The sequence below is a fragment of the Anser brachyrhynchus genome (assembly GCF_964034855.1).
Source record: "Anser brachyrhynchus genome assembly, chromosome: 7".
NCBI classification, from domain to species: Eukaryota; Metazoa; Chordata; class Aves; order Anseriformes; family Anatidae; genus Anser; species Anser brachyrhynchus.
This window is the reverse complement of record NC_137701.1, coordinates 39,032,242-39,053,079: the sequence shown is the minus strand read 5'-3', so window position 1 is coordinate 39,053,079 and position 20,838 is coordinate 39,032,242. Positions and strand designations below refer to the sequence as shown.

At 40.5% G+C, this 20,838-nt stretch overlaps 1 protein-coding gene across 5 annotated transcripts in view; it reads left to right on the top strand.

The window, feature by feature from the left end:
• LOC308197859 (uncharacterized protein) overlaps positions 1–20,838 on the top strand; it is a 365,283-nt gene that overhangs the window by 181,562 nt on the left and 162,883 nt on the right. The window contains exon 3 of one of the 5 annotated variants that reach the window (XR_013953396.1): positions 1,844–2,564. The exons of the other annotated variants lie outside the window; for them this stretch is intronic. The gene's annotated coding sequence lies outside the window, so the exon portion shown is untranslated. Of the gene's footprint in view, positions 1–1,843; positions 2,565–20,838 lie in introns of those variants that run through there. 5 annotated transcript variants of the gene reach the window in all.

Sequence of the window (20,838 nt, the reverse complement as noted above, 5' to 3'; positions counted from 1 at the left end):
TATGCACGCAAGGCCAAATTCTTCACGTAGCTGAATGTCACTTCATTGCCCAAGAAATCTCCTGAAGCTGCAGGTGAAGACGGCTCTGAGAAATGGACATGTCGTCTTCACCTCCCCGATAACTGGCAATATTTCTGCTCCCACACTGGAGGTGGCACTTGGGATTGGGTTAGCAGGTTTGCCTGTCTCGGTGAGGTCTTTCCAACAGCTCCAAAAATGTCATTGCATTTCAGCTGATGAAGTGTCACGGGTAGAAGTGTCTCATCAACGATGTGTGCTCTGTGTGCTCAGTACAGGGTAGCTGTCAATAGGATTGCATTGCTCAGAAGCTGTTTTCAAAACAGCAAATTGAATAATAATAATAATAATAATAATAATGATAATAATAATAATAATAATAGGATAGCTGGGTCTCTTTCCAATTGATTGGAGATGGGGCTATCTATAAAAGTTGGAAAGTTTACTTTTCTTCCAGAACAGCTTTTCCATGGGAAAAAGCAGTTGCAAACCCAGATGTTTCTGTAGTCTGACTCTATTTCATTGAAGAAAAGTAACTCACTGCTACTTGAGTTATTGCATTTTGAAAAAAAAAAATAAAAAAATGTAAGGGTAAATTTGCAATGGATGTTTGCAAACATCCTCTGTTAAGACCTGAAATATGGTGCTGGGAAAGGGAATAAGCACTTTTCCAGCAGTTAAATGTGTGACTACATGGAAAGGATCTTCGTTGTATATTTTTAATTTGGAAATAGAGAGTTTAGTAAGTAAATTGAATTAATCCCCAAAGAGTCGTTGGGAAGTAATTTAAGACCCTAAAATAAAAAGGAAACTTGGAGTGAATGTATGTATGGCACCCTCTGAGTACAAAGTCAGGCTGTCAGCTGATGGAGTTATTAGCACTGAGGGATGGTATCCATTAAAATAATGGCTAATTTCTTACGCTGTCAGGCTATCTGACTGCTCTTTCTTCAAAGCTCATCGTATTGCTGAGAGAGTTATTGAACTTATCCTAAGCCCCTAGATAATGCTCGTCTTTAATTTGCCCATCAGACCATCCATACAATTATTTGGGGCATCTTCAAAGTGTTCCATTGCTTTTGAGTAGATCATTGAGATAATGTTCTTGCTTTTGATAGTGGCATGCCTCCTGGATGACAATGTAAGAAAATGAAGTCTCCACCTCCCAGTGATCTTTTCCTTTTCTCCTAACCGTCACACAAACAAATACAAACTCTGAGATCCTGTATAACCTATAGATTCCCCAAAAGAAATGAATCCTAACTGCTTTTATCTCATTTTCTGTGTATTGCCTACTGCACGTTGGTTTCTTAATTTGTTTTTGCAAGTGATGTATTTGATTTCCTGCTATCAATGAGCGTCTGCCTTTCAGTTGGCTCCAAGCATGACTGGCATAATGAAAAGTCTTTCTTTTATTGGGCTCGCATAGTTTTGTATTAAGAACTTCCCTCTCTCTGATAATTAAGATTAGGTGGCAGATCTTCCTATTTCTTCACTCCAAGTTGTTGCTAATCTTCGTCATCAAAATGAATAAGAATAATTCTTATAAGGGTACAGCAAAAATAGAAAAAATATATGCAAAATCTAGCGGCAAATCCCATTTTTTTTTTTCCGATAGACTGTGTAAGATCCAGACCTTCAAAGTGCTGTTGCTGAAGAAACATTTGTAATCTATTAGGGTTTTCTTTTGGTTGTTGAAAATAGATGTAGGTAGTTCCTGAGCTTTTTTTTTTTTCTGCTTGAAATGGGAACATGATTATTTTTTCTTTGTTTAGGAAGTTTTTATAGCAGAACGATAATAGCGCTCTCTTTTTTTACTTGCCAGTGACAACAGCACCAAAGAACATTATCCCCTCAATTGCCGTATGGCAGAGGGGAGCATTATTCTAAGTGGACATACGGATGTCTGAAGGCCAGGTTTGGTTGGGTCTCAGGATGCTCACACTGAAATGACAATTTTCTCTCGAGCAGCCCAAGCTCATGATTGCCTTGGAGCCCTGTGTTTGGCCCTTGTGCCTACAGTCACCACTACCCAGCCAACTCCTACCGACATGGTCTGTGCTGGGGATGGGAGGCGCTGAAGGATCGTGGCTCGAACCAATGAGCTTCTGAAATTTGCAGCAGTTCACACTTGGCAGTTTATTTTTTATTATTTTTATTTTATCTACATCTCAATTACATAGTAAGATGTTCTTTTTAAAAACTTGTTTGTTATTAAGATATAAATCTACTTATTTTAGTCATGTAGTGCATGCCAGCGTAATGCAATACAAGAAGATTACAAGCTGATGGTTAGATGTTAATAACAGTAACACAAAACATTAAGGCAAGTGACATTTACATAAGTATCTTGATCTTAATACATGTAATTTACATATGAAAATTTAATCACCATAGAGATAAACAGCTGCAATGTTTAATTAAACTCTCCACACAAAATCAGCCTGCAAGAAGTAGTTTGTCACTGCTAATTTATCACAATTCTCATAAGTATTCTTTAAAATAAAAATGCAAAATAAATGACTCTTATTGATAATTTAACTTCTGGTTACTTTATCGTATTCTCAACAGGCTTTGATGATACAATTACAATATGAAGATTCCAGGCTCATTTTCTCACAATTTAGAAGACAAAACATAAATATATAGAGAACAAATGTATTTGTTTACAGACTTAAGGGTCAGCAGTATGGCAGCACTAGAGTACAATTTAGGCAAATTTAATGCCACGATAAGTTATGTGTAATGAAGGGATGCAAGTCTCTCTCTATGGGGCTGTTTAAGGAGGAAACAATTATAAGTGAAAATTAATGCTGGCATTATTGTGGAGCTGGAACAGGCTCCTCGCTCGCAATATCCCTGCCTAAAACACACATTGTAGAAATCGGAGATGTGCTGACATTCAGAAGTTATTGAAGCTGAGACTTTGCTTCTAGTGATGTATTTTACAGGAAAACAAAGCACACGGTATCTTGAAAGAAACAATTTACATTTCTTTCCAGGGATCCTTGAAGAAAATTAAAATTAGAAGGTTGACTGAATCCTCTTCACGGCACTAAGATAGCAATAACAGCAAAAAAAAAAAAGGATTCTTTTTGCAACTACTGGGTTAGTAGGAATGGAGAACAGATATTTAACCCCCAGTACCTTAAAGTACCTATTTTTAGGTGTGAAATTATGTTATATCCCAAGTAGAACAAACTGTATAACAAGGCTGTGGACCACGATGGGGTTATCGGATGTGTCTTCTACATATGCTAAAAATTGCTTGATTATATATAGATTTACTGAATTTCCTACACCATGGTAACCCCAAGAAACTGGAAAGCCGGTTTGCATATGGCAAATTATCCTGTTTTTATAAGTCTCATGAACCCGTTAAAATGATGACTCTCAGAAAATAGTATTTTTGCCTTGAGTTTGGATCTTCTCTTTACTGCCCATACCCCTTTTTGGGTAGGTTTTGTTTTAAGGATTTGATCATTTAAGGTTATTTAGGCAGTATGCGTAAAGATTATACCCAGGTCACAGGGAGCAAATGGGGTTATTTGGTCATGGTTTAAAAATTCTTATTCTTAATTATGTATCTATTTAAGGAAAGTAAAAACTGGGCTAAATTCATATTTATGTTTATAAATGGAGCTTGTAGAACTTGGTGTGAAAGAACTTCTTTCTTTTCAAAAAGAAAAAAGTTAGGGATTAGGTCTCACTATAGTGATAAGTAATATGCTGCAAAAAGAAATCAGAATTCAGTTTAAAAACAATACAACATTTTTTATTTTTTTATTTTATTTTTTATTCTGAATTCTGATTTTGAAATGTAGGGGGAACTAGAAGTGAAGACACCTGAAGTACCATAACTTTCTGCAACTCTTACTTGTCTAAGCAGCCAAATCATCCTTGAAGAAAGTTAGTAAGCCATTATTCTTAAAATATTATCCCACCTGTATAACACTGTTTTTTTTATTTTTTATTTTTTCACGATTGGCCCTAGATAGTGGTTTTGTTTGTTTGTTTCAGCAATTATTCTAGTTTTTGAGTAGAAAAGTATCCATCAAGACTCAGTGGACTTAGGGCTCGATTCCATTGCCATTCCAGTCGCGCATGGATGGTCTGCCTGGTCTCCGGCTGCTGTGCCAGGAGGAAGCAGATCCAGTGCTGTATCTGCTAGTCCTGGGGGCACCTCTTGGATACCCTGCAGAAATGGCACGGGATGCCTGTGCTTCGGCAGTTGGATCGAGCTCTTATACTCCATAGACCAAGCGAAATGTTTTAAGCGGACACATTAGCAAAAGTCCTACCTGGGAGAGAGGCAAAAATAAGTGATGTTCCTCTACATAAGAACTGTGGAAGGAATAATCTCCATACCAACTTAAACAGGAAATATTCTCGTTACGAGGTGAATATGATTTCACCTTTGATTTTGATGTGTTTATAATGTATCGGCAGGTGACTGATCATAAGTGGCATTTTCCAGGTTATGCTGCTATTAATTGCTTTGTGTTATAATACAGATGGTCATGATTTGAACTAGAACGTAGCTTATTACACCCAACTCCCTTGTGATTGAAATATTTGTACTCAACAAAACAGAAGAAGCAGAATGAAGATAAGATGAACTAACTAATTCTGGAATTCCAACATTTTCAGTTACAGATTAGTACTGAACGCTGAGATCCACTGAGGTTTACAGGTGCAGAATCTGTCGGTTAAAAGATGAGAAAAGATGCCATTCAGAAATAGAGTTTTGGGAATACATATTATCTGCATACCCTTTCTGGATACAAGGAATCCTTATACACTCAAGCTAACCTGTTTATTCAGAAAGCCTTTATTTAGATTGTTGATGGTGATGTATTATTTATACATATCTAATGTCTTATTGGGGTAGGGCAAGTTTTTCCATATGGATAACAATGCAGATATGGCATGTCCACCATGATGTCAGGTGGCTATGTAGGCAGATACAGATAGAAATACACTGTGCATGTAGCTCACATAGTCATTAGGAATTTAGGGAATCAGCACCCTGCAAAATCAGGTCCAGCTGCAAAGAGTCCCTCAGTCCATAGAGTAATGGTGAGCAGGGAATGCATTTTTATAATTATTTTTGGTTGGGGTTCTTGCCTGATGGCCATGTGATGTGATATGGAGCCAGTCTTGAAGGTGCTGTAACAAGTGACTGCGGGAGGTCTGTTTTGTCACAAGGGGTGACTGAGGTTTGTTGTCAGCACAGTGGAAGGCTGAATGTCATTTATCTTTCGGAATGGGTAGGTTTTTTGTTACATTTCTACCCGTATCTTAGAAAGACTACACAGATCAGCCGCCTAGTCTCAAATACAAAATACATGTCCCCTGAAACTGATGCTACCCCTCCATGCCATATGCTAGAAATACCCCTGCAGCCCTAGGTACCTGGGCTGTGGTGTCAGTAGCTCACAGACAGCAGGAGCCGGGCAGGACAGATGGACAGACGGACAGCCAGCCCTTCCAAACCCAGGCGAGGCCAGCAGCACTGATGCAGGGCATTGCTTCTCCCTCGGGCAGGGCGTGGGAAAACACATTGCTTTATCAAGTGCTTTGGATTACGGGGGCTAGGTTTGGCCATCTCTCATCCCTGCAGATCCCATAATATCCTGCTGAAATTGAGGTTTCTAATCCGGCAGCCCCATGTCAGTGTCCTTAGCTCTGCTGGCAGCCCCCACGCTGATGTGGGTGAAGCCCCCCCGTCACGCTGACCTTTTGGAGCTAAAAGAGCATCTGCGTCCTGCTTGGGGGGTGGCTTCGTGTCGGCCACAGATGAATTAACTGCTCTGCTGATTAGATTTGCAAAATCTTTTGGGATAAAAGTATTAAGTAAATACAAAATGATTAAAATCCAACTCTGTACCAAAAGTGCAGTGTCCTTTTATTTCCTCTTCTGGCCGGGAACCCAATGAGGTTAGACACACTGTAGACTAGAAGCCATAAGGAGATAATTTTGATTATGTTTCTTAAGTGAAGTACAACGGGAGGACAAAGTCTGAAGCAAGTGGACTACCAAGGGCTGACTTCTTTAACTGCAACCTCCATTGTGCTGAAAATAAATCATTGTCGCCAACGGTAGAAAAACATATTTCAACGCTAATTAAAAACAATGCAAGAACACTTTATTTATTTGCAAAACACACGTAACCTCCTGGTGTGGGTAGAGACTTTCTCCTGTGAGAAGTGATCGGTCCCTTGGGAGATCTTTTCTCCCTATCCCTTGATGATGTCAGTGAGTCCTTGATTAGCTGCTGACATATGAAATTATGGGGGGTCAGCAGGGCTAATGAAAGGCTTCTTCATCCAGCCGTGCCCATACGCTGTCTCCCTCTCTCCTCCTCAGCTTTGGGTTGTGTGGTGACCTCGGTGACAAAGTCAAGAGAGGAAATACACACTATGATATCAGCGCAGTCTAATCAGCGGTTCTCTGTTAATATCTAATTATTTAATAAAGGGGCGATGAATTATTTGTGGCCCAGAGTTTCACACGAAGCGGGCTGATCTCTGTGGATGGGATGTTCATCTGTCCCCGCCGTGTTGTCATTGATTAGCTCTGTCATGTCGAGTATATTTTTGCAGGTGTGACTTGCATGGGAAATCCCGGTGTCACCCCGGCGATGCAGGCAGGCGGAGCTTGTCATTGCCAGCAGGAAAACTGTGCCTGGGGCTGAAGCACCAGGAGGACAGACTGACTTGGGCAAGGCAGCTGGGGTAGGATGCCTTTGGGTCATTCTTTGGGAAATCTGAGCCCTTCTCCTCCGGCCGTGCTGGTAACTGCGGTCACTTGGCGTAGCCCGCGGAGCCGGGCGTATTTGTACCTATTGATTGAAATCGTTCTCCTTTAAGGACTCGGCTTAGAAAAGATTTTCGGAGTTGGAATGACCTCAACATATGTCATGCTTTCTTCAGAGTGGGTGAAGATTATTTCCATATTAATTACTGTTGCCAAGTATTTTTCTTTCCCAGCTATGTGCCGTTCCCGTCTGTTCCTTCCTCGCTGGGCTTTCCTTTTTATCAGACGCCTTCCCTTTGAGCTTATTCCTCTTACCTTGGAAAAAAAGAGAACAGTTCAGAATTAGTTTTACTGAAATTATTGTTCTTAACATATATCTATTTCAAAATACACCTGCATATATAAAATAATCTCCACCACCCTGTTTTAGGACATGTTGGGACTATATGGGCTTTCGCTCCATGAATTGCCCTTAAGGACAGCACTTTAGGTCTCGGTCTAGCAGGGTCTGTGCTGAAATTTAAGCTTTTGTGTAGTTTTATCAAGTAAACATTGGCTGAACAACAACAACAAAATATTTTATGGGCAAGAATATGGGAATACTTCACCTGGGCTGAATATCAACTCCTACGCAAGTGTGAATGTTAAATGTGGGGGTGAGGAGGGGTGCTGGGGTTGATGTAACGAGTCTCCATATCTTAGGGTGTAAGTGATTCAGAGTAGGCTATAAATATCTGCTGGGACCAAAGCAGTTACACAAACGGAAATGTTTCCATTTATTTTTGCTTGTGTCTGTATTTGTTCTAAAAGTTGTTGTTTAGCAGCTTCAAAATGTGGCTGTACCTGTATGAGTGATTAAAAAGGGCCTGATCCATGTTCCTGCTTAGCTCCTGACACATACAGACCGTTGTTTTGGCTCAGAGAGAATATGTATAACATGTCTCTTATTTCTAAGTCCATCGTAAAGACACACCTTAGCACATGTGTGAGCTTGACTGGTCTGCAAAGTAAGGACCTGTTTAAGTGTACACATCAAGTAAAATCTCAATAAACCAGGAGCAAACTTTTTGATTGTCGTTTATGATACAGCCCTAAAGGTAGATTATCTTGTCTCTTTCTTACAAAGTAAAAAAATGCCACGCATAGCGAAATAATGGAGGTTTTCAAATTGTCTGGCTTCTTTAGCATCGGCACGCCGTGTGCTCGTATCAACCCTGGGTACTGCACCGGGGAACAGGGGGCACAGGGTTCGTTAGGTGGCACATCAGCTTCCCAAAACCCCGACACCAGCTCAGCCCTTCCCTGTCCCTGGGCTGTGCCTGCAGGCCAGCCCTGCACAGCCCCGTGCACTGGTGCACCACAAAACCCTGCCTGGAGTTGAGGTGAGGACTTGAGGCGATTTAGGCTCGAGGCTTCTAGGAAGGAGATAATTGTTCTTTTATTATTATAATAGATCAAAATGAAATCAGCTTGCACTTCTGAAATGGATTTTATTATTTTTTTTTGAGTTGGAGAAGTGTACAGTATTTCTTTTACAGTGTTATCAAATGGCATGATAAAAAAGCAAAAAGCGCCTCATTTTCTAGGCTGTTTATTTTACACATCCTCTTTGAAATGATAAGTATTTCTATTCAAATCTGGGATCCCCTTTGGAGCAGCGGCCTCCAAAATGACCCAACAAGTATCTCGTGATCCTAAAAGAAATAACTTTTGCATGTGCAAAAGTGCGCAAATCATTTTGTGCCTATATTTACGCAAACAGTTAACTTACAACTCTGGATGCCAAACAAATATTAATGCATGCTAATGGCAGTTAAGCATCTGAAGTGCCATTTCGGTATGCAAATGCCCGAATAATAATGTTAAAAGAGTTACCAGCATTTATTTAGTACCTGTGGTATCTGGCACACAGCTGAAATAATTGCATATAAGCCTAAGTAATTCCCTGCATATTTTAATAGAAAATCCTTCTTTGCTCTGCTGCGTGGTTTTAAGAAAAACTTACAGAAGTTGATGTTATCAGAAATATTCCAGATTATTCTACGACCCTGTGTTGCTGTTCTTTCTTTCATAGACTTTAGCATTTTTCAATGAAACAGGAGCTAAACCACCGGGCTCGGTGCAGAGCTAAGTTTGCAGAGCAGATCTGGAGAGCGAAGCCTGTCCTGAGGCACCAAGCCCTGAGCACCCACCTCGAGCACTTGGCCCATCACTGGTGACTGGTGCTCCTAAGTGCTGTAAAATTTGGAATCCAGGCACATGAAGCAGCTAAGAAAACACAACCAAACCTCTGCCTTCGTGGAGATACCTTCTAAGGGTATTTTTTTTGTCTCTGTTCATGCATTTGAAGAGTAGGGCAGATCAGCTCCCTCCTCTCCTGCAGTGCCCACTTGCCATTCCCAGAGTGGAGGTTGACTTACCAAAAAAAAAAAAAAAAAAAAAAAAGAAATTTACACAGATTTTGTGCCCTAATTAGCACTGCTAATTGGGGCACACAAGTAAATTGCACTCTCGCCTGTGGAGCTTGTCAGCCAGTCAACCAGATCACTGAGTCACCAGGAGCACGGCTCTGACCCTGAGCGGCTGGTTAATCAGGTGCAAAATCAGAAGTCCCTGCAGGAAGGACATGGCCCTGCTACTGGCTATCACTGAGAGAACCTGCTCAGGGCTCTTCTTCTGCCTTTTTTTTCCTTTTATTTTTTTTAAAGGCTGGAGTTTAAAATAAAAACCAGCTGGGAAGGAGACCGCTGGTAATTCAGCATCGTGTGCTGGGGAGGTTGGGGCTGGATGGGTGCGGGGAGCTCAACAAGTATCTCTTGGTCCTAAAAGAGCTAATTTTTGCGTGTGCTCTGTACACCGGGAGGTCAGAGTTTCTGGAGGGCTATGGGCATGGTGACACTCCTGCTCACCACCTAAAAATGCCCGGTTTGCAATATGGGAGAGGAAAATCAAATTTTACAGACATGGAGCAATGCTAAACATCCTTTCGGAGCTATATATTCCCATAGAGTGACCTTGCCTAGCCATATGTCCATGCAGCAGCTGTGGATGCAGACCACCTGGTCCATACAGAGATGAGTACATGCTTACCTCCAGGTGGGTGAGGTTAGGTGTGGTTTGGATGTGATGGGGGGGAAAAATGTCATTCATCAGTGTTCTTATTCCCCCTTCGTCAGAAAATAATAAATCCCTGAAGACACGTTCTAGTTGCACATCGCTTTGGTGCTTCAAGGACGAAACACCGCAGTCGTTTTTAAAGGGAGAATATTATCATTGCGCATTTTACATCCTCTGCTTTGACAGCATGGGGATTTAATGCTCCCTCTCTTTCTGCAGACACCTTGAAGGAATACCTTTGTCAGGAGGAAACCCCAAATGCTCCCCAGACCAGAGAGAGGCTCTGTAGGCACATCGTGCCCTGCTGGCGTGGTGGCACTGAGGGATCTGGGGGTGGGCTGCAGAAAGATGCGATGAGGATGGGTGGGAGCAGGCACAAACCTGGGCCACCTGCAGCTGGGTTTGAAAAGCCCCTGGGGGGGGTCACAGCTCCTGCGCTGCTTAAATAGCTGGTAAGGTGGCCATGGGCTTCTGAAAACCCCACCAGAGCTTCAGGGGAGGAATGATTTATCTTGCAGGCTCTTCTATCTGTGAGAATCGCTGGTTAATCGCTACCGTGGTTCAAAATCTGTGATAGTATTCTGATCCCAGAGCTCTTTAAATGTGATAAAGGTAACTGTGAGCTCAAGAATGTCCTATATGCCATCTCACTATTATTATTATTAAATTTCTTTTTATAAAATTTAAGCCCTTTTCTCCTTGGAGTCTGTTTTCTCCCTTTGTAATGAAGTGGTGGTGTTGGATGATGGCCTCCAATATGCAGCTATAGCCATAATATGTTATCTAACGATGTATTTTCCATAAGGCAGATAAATTCCATATATATAATGAGTTAAATATTTATTTTTCTTAAATATTTTTAAACTGTGGCTTGCTGTAAGGAATAAGATCCACTAGATGGTGGTAAAGACCATTGCCTATATCTTCCTGTATCAAAAAAAAAAAAGAGAGGAAAAGTTAAGACTACAATACTGCATTAAAAAATTCAACTAAATAAACATATGTACCTCTGTATTTTATATTTTGAAACTAATCACAAACATGAGAAAGCAGTGGTGCTTTTGGGTAGCGTTATTATACTATAAGGAGCTCTCTGAATTAAATTGTTCTGTTAGGATAAATATTGGGTAAAATGATTATGAATCATTGTGGCAAGTTTTAATACAGATCAGAAACTAAATTAATCCTGTTCTTACTCATGGATCGTGGATCTCTTTTTCTTCAGAAACAAATGAATAGTAAACAACATTTTGGCAATTTTTAGGTTAATCATGTAGAACTGATTACTCAAGAAGAATGCTATTAACATTTAGTCAATTTATACCCTACTATGTGACAAATGAAAATTAATGTTGCTGTTTTTAAGATATCAAATGGGTCATGATTTTAAGAAAAATTATTACCCGTAAAGATAACTGATAATGATGGCTAAAGGCTAGGAGCACCGAGCAACTTAGCAACATTCATAATTCCCTAAACAAATACTGTGGAAAAGCAAATACAGCTTAGTCTGTCTGCTGGTTGAACAGGCTGCACTTTAGGTATTGTTTGTTGGGTCTTTTTGTTGTTGTTTGAAGAAAAGCGTTCCATGTTAATTTTTTGTTAGTCATTTCTCATGCAAAAGGGCATGATTGATGATGGCCAAACACTGATGATGTTCAAGCATTTAATAACAGGCAGATTTTTGGAGCTGAATATTGTGTGCTCTTGGTGAAGATGTTATCTTGCTGAATCAATTATTCTTGCTGGTAACGAGTTAATAGGTCTGTCTCTCTGATGCTCAGGTACTGTATATTGATAAAAAATGCTTTAATACGATCAGCAGAGGTGACGCAGTAAGGATTGCTACAGGTATTTGCAACAAGTGAGGATGAGAAATGCACACAAAACGAGTAGGGAACTAAAGACCCTTTAGGGGAAAAAAAAACAGACAACAAAGCCCCACATTCTTTATTCTAGAAACACGTATTTTATGCTGTGGGACTATCTTGAAATTCGACTGTATAAAGGAGTTTTGAACAGATGTTTAGCAGGTATGGATTTATCTCACGTCAGATCCTGTGGCACTATGGGAGGAGAACTGTTACCGCGTGCCTCAGCGCAGTACTGCTTGCATCTCTGTGTATGCATGTGGCGTGTGGCTGTACTTTCCCCGTAAAATAATTGTAAAAGGTCCTGACCTTTTGCAGAACCAGCAAAGCCCTGCCAGCCCGGTGCTTCCTCCGTCGCTCGGCCAGCTCAGGGAGTGATTAATGGGCGCTTTCAGACCCGCGTGCACGGGCTTTCTAATGGAGGCGGTGCATTAAGGGGAGCAGTCCCCTGGTTGTTTTAAATCACTTTCCCCATTTTTTAAAATTACGTTGCGTATTACAGATCTATCATCTATTATATACCTATGAGAGGAACAAAAAAATTTGATTTTCACTTTTTAAACTACAAACATCAAATGGATTTGGGGGGGGGGGGGGGGTGGAGATGACGACTTTTGGTATTTATTGCTCTTGCAGGGTGGAAGACAAACACTCGACTCCCAAGTTTCCTATGTAACGAGATACCCGGGAGTTGTGCGTCTGTAGAGTGATGGCTTTGCTTCCTCGGTGCTCCATCCGCAGCAGTCCAAACCCAATCTGTGTGACATATAGGGCCCATTTCAGCCTTACAAGAGCACAGACATCACGAAGCGGGATATATCAGTAACCATACCAGGGCTGACCTTTGCAACCTAAGAAGCTGGTGATTTGTGGAGGCTGGTTAAATTTGGTAATCTACATTTCTCATTGCTTACAGCAGCATTTTCACTTTTTTCTTTTTTTTTTTTTTTTTCCTTCTCCTGGGGAAGGGTGCGTGCTGACCAGTTCCAGTATCCAAGCTGAGCAGTTAGGAAAATTAACATTTTTTAAAGGTTGTGAAGGAGCAATCTTGTTTGAAAGCAGCAACGGTATCCTGGTCTCTTTGGAGGATTGCTCCTTGTGGATGCAGATGTGGCTGCATCTCAACATCCCCTCTCGCAGGGGGAGGCTGACTGCTTTGAGCTTCCCTACAAATTCCTCATGGGAAATTTTGTTGCCAACTAAAGTTTTTTTTTATTTTTATTTTTTAAATTATTTTTAGTCAAATGTCTGCGGGGCTCAAGCTGAAGTCTTGGAAGAGGATTTTTCTAGATTTGAGAAAAATGTCCAGTTGCTGGTGGGCTGCATGAGTCTGAGCTGAGAGGTGGGTTCTCACCCGGCTCAAGCCACGAGATCCTTCACTTGCAGGTGGGAGCAGGCTGGCAGATACCTCGGTGCAGAGGAGGCCATTAAGGGGCATAGGATCATTATAGGGTCAGCAAAAAGTTATATTCATCTCTAGGAACATGGGCTTCAGGAAAAGCATGCGTAGCTGCAGTTTTGGAGTTGGGTTAGAGATGAGGGTCTCCAGCAGGTGGTTTTCCTAGATCTGAGGTGGCCAGTGTGAACTTGGTTTCTTTAGAAATTACTTTTGCTCTTGGATCTGTCTGCCTGAGCTGCGATCAGCAGCCGTGGGAGCTGGAGGCACCTGCGAAGGGGTGGGAGGTTCCCCCAAACCGTCCCGTCTGCACCGCGTTGGGTCCCTGGCGAGGAACCTAAACTTTGGCTTCTCTGGTTCCTTAGGAATGTTTGAAAATATGCTGCTTCTCCATAAAAATAGTGTTCTTTTGGAAAGTTTAGGCTTATCTGTTGTTTCTGTTTCATTTAGTGAAGTTGTGTTAATGGCAATGGGAAAAAAAAAAAAAAAAAAACCAACAACTTGGTAAATGAGGAAATGGTTGGCCATAATGATTGTCAGGAAAATTCTGATATTGTTTCGTTTGCTGCTAAATGGCAACAGGGAACAAGCCATAACAGTAAAGGGATTTCGGAACAAAAGTAACATCAAGTTTCATTGTCAAGTTCTTTCTTTGGAGGATTCGGCTCTTCCGCGCTGCAGACACGTGGGTCCCCCCCCCAAGACCAGGGAGGAGCAGTTTAATGGCTTGCAAGAAAAGCGAGACTTATTACCTGCATTAAAGTAGCACAAAAGTCCAGGGAAACCTCCAGTTTGGGTATGGTACCCACAACTCTGAAAGATGTTTTCTGCAGCCTGATATTGGATTTCGGTCTGCAACATTGTTCAGAAATGAAAATCACTTCCCAGAAGCCAAAACTGTCGGAGTGATGGGAAAACAGATGAAAGACAGGAGAGCAAGTGTCTGAGTTTATTATTTACAAACAAGAGAGAAATAAGACGGAAGGGTCACAATTAAGAATTCTCAGAGGCAAAATAAACCCTGAAGACGAGGACAGGGGCTTTCATCACAAGCTGGAGCAGGAGGATGGAGTCAGGGGGCAGAAGAGGAGCGGCGGATCCCGGCGTGGCAGCCACCCGCGGGAGTCAGCGGGATGAGAGCAGAGCTGCGGCTGCAGCAGCAGCAAGGCAGAAGGTCATTTTTTCACCCAGCAAAGGGTACGACACCGCAAAAGTGTTAAAAAAAAAGTGAGCAGAAAATAGCTAGAAATATATGAAGATAAAGGTGAGATGACAGAGGGGAGAGAAAATGGCTGTGCACAGACTGTCAAGTGGTGCAAAGGCTGTCTGAGGTTGCTGGATAATAAAGAAATGCTAAAGAACTATTGTTGGTCCTGTAGGTGCTGTAGACAAAAAGTTCTCTGTGGATTTGTTTTTTATTTTTATTTTTTAGCATAAGCGTTTAAAAGTGAAATACAAAGAGGCTGCATTAAAAATGAAATCACATTTAATGGGGCAAATGCTGTATTTTTATTTATTTTTAATGAAAACCATCAGATCAGAGTCAGCATTTGCAAAATTTGTTTTTATTAGTGTGGCTTTGGTAGTGTTGAAATGCTACATTTTTCTAGACGTATGATCAAGAAACAGTTTCTTGAAGTATCTCTGTGCAAGAAATTTTTCTTATATTGCATATGCATTTCAGAAGCATGGTAACTCCTAGAAAGCAATGTCTGTTCTTCTGATCCCTAAAACGCCACGAGAAATGAATTAAATTTTTCTTTTCCCCTTCCAACAGACTTTTCTGTTCCAGTTAACAGAAATCTACCAAAAATCATTCAAGTTAATCTACCAAATTCAAGTTAATCACAATTTGCGGAACATGTCTCACTTCTGAGTAGCTACTGAAAGTGTAAACAGGGCTCCTGAGTTCACAGACTGCCAAAAAGGGGTTTCTGGAAATGTACCCTGAGATTACTTTACTAAGGCAGTCTGTCTTTACAGACTCGCTGTGCTCTTAAACACGGTGGTAGGAGCATTGCTTGTATAACTTAACCAGCAAGTACAGATTTTAGTTAGCAGCGAACCAGTTAAAGGAAAAAACAAGTTGTTTTTTTTTTAACCAATTCTAGCTCCACTCAGGCCTAAACTATTATTATTTTTTTTCTTCAGAAATGGGCATTTTAATATGTCACTTTTCAGTTCCAGCTCAATAAACAACCATTTATTTACAATTTTAAAGCAATCTTCAGCCTAGTCAGGTAAGAATTATTTCAAAAGAATAAAAACATTTTCATTTCCCATCACTGCCAAAAATGAAAAGAACATGAGTTATGAGTCTTGCTGTGTTGTCTTAAGTTGATTACTATGGAATGATTAAAAAACTAGCTGTGCTGTCATAGCAGAAGAGTACATTATAAGTGTAATAACAGCTTAGGGATACAATCCATCAATGCCGTACTTGGGAGAAGAAAAAAAGTTGATCTATTTCTTTGGTCATCATTTTCAGCATATTAGATGACAAATAATTGTACATTCATCAATAACAATAGATTAAAGTTGAAATGATTTATTGCTATTACACTGCTGGTACGATAGAGCACTAGGTCACTCAAGCATTGATGGGGTCTGTATTTAATTTTCACGGGTCTCTTGGCAGAAATAATAGACAGAGAGGAAACCACCTGAAACAAGGTAGATCAAAGTTGGTGACAAGTGATTTGTAGGTTTGTTCTGCGGGAGAGGTGGGCTGGAGGTGGCAACGCTTCTGCTCGGCGCTCTGAACCGCTACATCGGGCGGCTCCCCACATCCTTGCTTGACCAAGCAGCCTCAGGAGAAAACGTCGAGTGCCATTCCTGAAGGTCAGGGCGGTTAATAAGGAGAAAATTACGGCAAAACTTTTTTTGATGTGAAAATTCTTTCGTGATGCATTTTTATTTACTCTTAAAACAACACAGGAGGGAAAACAGTACCATTTTTCAAAGGTGGGGGTAGGACTTCTGTCAGAAAGCACAGAGCACGGGACTTTGGCACGGGCTGATACCACCAGCTCTTGGACTCAAACTTAGTTTTTCTCTGAAGACTCTCTCCACCGAAACTTCGTGCACAAAGCACTGCTTTGCAGGTAGCACTGCTACCCCGTCTGCCTCCCCAGAGTCACCGGCTCCAGTGTGGGCAAGCACATTGGTTGCCTCTGTCCGCAGACCTGAGGGCTTCCAGCATCCGTAGCTTCATCCATCCCAATTGCCCCTCAACTGCGGTTTTTACAAGGAGATAGTGAGGCTTCAGACAAGGAAGCCTTGTAAATTTCTTGGATTTTGATGCGATTGTCATGAAACTGAAGATATTTTAGAAGACAGATTAAGTTTCAAACGATTTATGCTATTATACCGATTTTATGAGGAGGCATTGTGGTTGGGATTAGTGTTAAAGATGTTTAAGAACTTTCTCAGCGTTCATAGCACAAAAGCCACTGTTGAGCATAACGGGGAGAGAAGGGCCGCTAAAAGTTAAGATCTCTCTTTCTCATTGGCCAATAATGAAAAGCAACAGCTGTTTTGATAATATTTGTAGTGACGTAATTCCAAAACAGTCATTAATAAACCATTGTAACCTCTCAATGAAATGAGAAAGAAGACAAAAAAGCTCTCCTGGTCCAATACTGAAATGTCATTGCTGGGAAGAACCCAAGTCCTCTGTGTGCATATGGTGTGCTACCTAAGGCATAGGTATAAAAATGCTGACCAAATTAAAGAGCATTATAATTTCCTTAATAAGAATGTCTCTAATTGGCTCTAGGATTTTTATTGATTGATTTTTGATCCCATTTATAGCTTTGTCTTAGTACTGTCAATATTTTTAGATATAACAGAGCTGAATTTAGCAATAGGTGGCTCAGAAATAATTCTAAACTACCGATACTACTAATAAACTAATGTACTGAGCTGGTTTCCCTAACTTTGGAAAATTCATTGACTGTCTAAATAATCTGTCTGGTGGTGTTTGCAATTTGTAAAGGAGCTTCAATACCTGCCAATGTACTAATGACCTGGGATAATAGGAGTAACTGCTTTATTTTAAAATAACGATTGAATCCACGTGCTTTTTCCAGCCAAAACTCTATGGGGAAGAGTGCCCACTCTGCCCCTCTGGGATGCATAGTCAGAATCTGCATATGCTAGTGCCCCTAAGTTTGAGTAAGTTATGTGGGGTCTTTAAGCTACAGAAATATCTGGATTCATGCTACTGCAAACATTCATACCTACCAGTAAGTTGCCAAAATTAAGTGACACGAACAGTGAAAGAGTTTTAATTTTCTGTCCAGTCAAATCTTAGTATATCACACTCAATTTTCCTTCCTCAGTAATCTCAATAATTTCCCACCTTGCTCATGATGAATGTCTTGCCAGTTCCTGCTCAGTCCTTCCACTTTACACAACCTAATTAAAGAAAACATTCCATGATTGCCTATTTTTCCTCATGCATGACAACCTATTATTTTTTCTACCACCTGATTAGGGCTTTATTATCCTTGGATTTAGATTGATTTGCTGGGCACTTTAATAAAACACTACTTGGTTTGATTTAAAGGGCTACAGGTTTCAGTCATTCATAGAATTACTCTTACAAGTAACTCGCACGTGAAGTGCTGGATAGTCACCGTGGAAAGGGATTTGAGGGTACCATGATATAGGTCTAAAGAAAAGGGAATCACAGGTGGTGTTCCAGTTGTGTATGTTTTTAATATTTCTATTGTAAGCAGGCAGGAGAGGACGTTTTGCAATATAATTTGTCAGGAGTGATAAATCTGTTTCATCATTTCTGTCAAGAATGGATCCCGTGTATTAAAACTACTATAAATATTTTCTCCAGATAAACCAAAACTTTCATATGATTAAATAATAATACATTTATGATGACAAATTACATTTACCATGTGTTATCTGAAATGCGAGACAAAATTAGGTAGTTAAAGTTCAAATGGATGGAGATCAGTTTTGATTTAAAATCAAAGGAATTTTATTAAGTAAATGAGATTTTCATCATTATTCTGTTATATCTAACATTCTCTCCTTTCAGAAATATTACTTATGAGCTAAGACAATTTAAAATAAGAATTGAGCTGATATTATAGCAAAATGTAGTTCAGTGAAAAAGTTCAGGAGCAGCTAAATATCTTGGCAGTGCCTGTCACCTTGTTGATGACTTCTTGCTTTGGCACGACGAGGAGTGCTCTGCAGCCTGCTCTGCCTGCCCTGCTGAAGAGATGCCCTGGGATTCCTGTTGGCACACCTTCCTTGGCCATTTCTGGCTCATTGTGCTTTCTTCCAGAGCACTTTCTGACAGTGGAAGGTGCAGCCTTGCTTCCCCGAGCTCCTGCTGGAGGTTTGCATATCAAGAAGCTGGGAGAAGGCAGCAGGGCTTTGCTGCATCCCGTCAGCAGGCTTAGTTCAATAAAACAGATGGTAGTAGATGAATAGTGGCATACCAGCCTTTGTTTTCAAAAAATCTAGGTGCTACAGCTTTTCCTACTCTACAAATTGTTATTATTATTTTTTTTTTTCAGTGTCCTTGAATGGCATGCAACTTGCTTACCTAAAAATGTCTGCAGGATAGCCAGCACCGAATTTTTGCATTTAAGGGCTTGCTAATAGGAAAGGGGCAGTATGTGACATTCCTCTTTGTCAGCCTGATCAACTTGATGAAATATTTAAACTTAGGCGTGGTTTCGTATCTTCCCGTGTAGGAACTTTTACACTGTACACATAAAGTTTATATATTACGAAAGTAACTTTTAGCTGGTAAATTGGGTAAAAATACAGAAATACCTGTGTACATGCAGCATGCTGCAGCTCAGCGTGGGCTGCCAAGCTGCTCTGTACCCGGCGCAGGTGTGGTGTGCCAGCAGTGCTGACACCTCTAGATGGACCGCCAGGGCAACTGCTTGAAGTATGGAAAGTCTAGGATCCAGGGAAGCATTCAGAAACTTGTTCAAAGGGAATCACTTGAAGAAACCCAGGAAATCTGTTAATATAATTACTCACTTGCTTAACTTTAGTCGCTTTTCTAGCTGGAGAATGGAAAGAGCTTCCCTGAAGGGGAAAGCAAGCTGGTTTACTCATTTCCCTACTTTTTGGGCACTTTGAGAAGTCAAGAAAAGAAGTAAAAAAAAGAAGGGGTGTGTGCTTGCAAGAACACAGGCTGCAGTGATGATTATAGTCAAACTGAACAAAAAGGTCGTATAAAAGCCAAGTGGTAGTGCTAAAGAGACTTAGTAGCTATAAACTGGTAGCTATTAGGTTCTAATTACTCTTAAATAATTACTGAATAGAATAGTAAGTGTTATTAGCTTACTTTAATATTCAGCAAAAAAAAAAATGCCTCCAATGATAATTTACTGTTTCTTCAGCTATAATCTATACACATGTAAAACTGAACTACTTCATAAACATCCTTAATAAATCCAATTTTTGTCAGGATTTTGTAGAGGAGACCTATGCAGTGTGGCAGTGTGCCCCCATACTGTGCTTGCATTTCCGTGAAACTACTGGTCCATTTCTTCTAAAAGCAAATATAAATACTGAAAAAGGGGAAAAAAAAAAAAAAAAAAAGGAAACAAGCAAACAAACAAAACGACAAGTGGAGAACAGAAGTTAGATGTGCAAGTAAGGTTCAGATTTCCAAAATTTGGGAGCACCATTATCTCTCGTGTGCTGTACCCGTTGTCTGCAGAGCTGTGATTTCACATGCAAGCATCTCTGTTGGTGACTCTGCCTTAGTGGCAGGCAATAATATATATTATCAGAAGGAGCAGATTACTTTGTCCTGGCTTAGTTGCTTAATTTATATTGCATCATCTTCTTTGGAGAGTTTGTGTAAGTCTCTGCCCCCTGCAACTGACTTGAGACCTCATTTTTTTCCTAAAGGAAATGGGTCTGGGTTTTGATGTACCAAGAATAAAAGCCTTATATAACTTCAGAGCATCATGTAATATCCTGAAAAATTTGGAAACCTTCAAAGTCCCCAGATTGAGTGAAGGAGGACTCTATTTGCAACAAATATATATTTTCCATCAAATGTCCAGTTGCAATATTCTTTTTCTTTATTTTTGCGTCAGAACCACTGAATAGCTGATCCTCGGGTGCCATAGCCATCAAATAAAGGAACACCAAATAATGGTAAATATTTGCTGCATCTCTTCTTATGGTTCTCACCTTTACAAGCTTTTTAATTATCTCTGTTTTGTTGATTAAATTCTTAAATTTCTACTTCTGTACACTTCAGTTCTGCTCATTTCTGGGCTTTAAATTTCTCTTCAAATATTGAGATTTCCACTGACATGACATTTCCAAACCTAGTGCCGTTCTCAGTCTACCATCTGCCTCTAGAAGCTGAATGTCTAATACATTGCTGAAATCTCTGTGCGTATAGCTTGGTTATATTTCTCAGTCTTTACAGCAACAGCCTTTTCTCTGTATTTTCTGTTGTCCCTTTGAACTAAAAGCATTGGGTCTATTTTGATGTATCCTTTGTGCCAACGTGGCGTGGAAGCGATGAAGGAGGATGGAGCGCTGTAGCTTTATTGGATTAGCAGAATAGGCAGGGGCAATGCTGACATGATTTCTTTCTCCTCCTCAGCTGTCACCCAAGCCCTGGTCCTTCACCTCTTGTAGTGGAAGTATACGCCTTGGCTTAT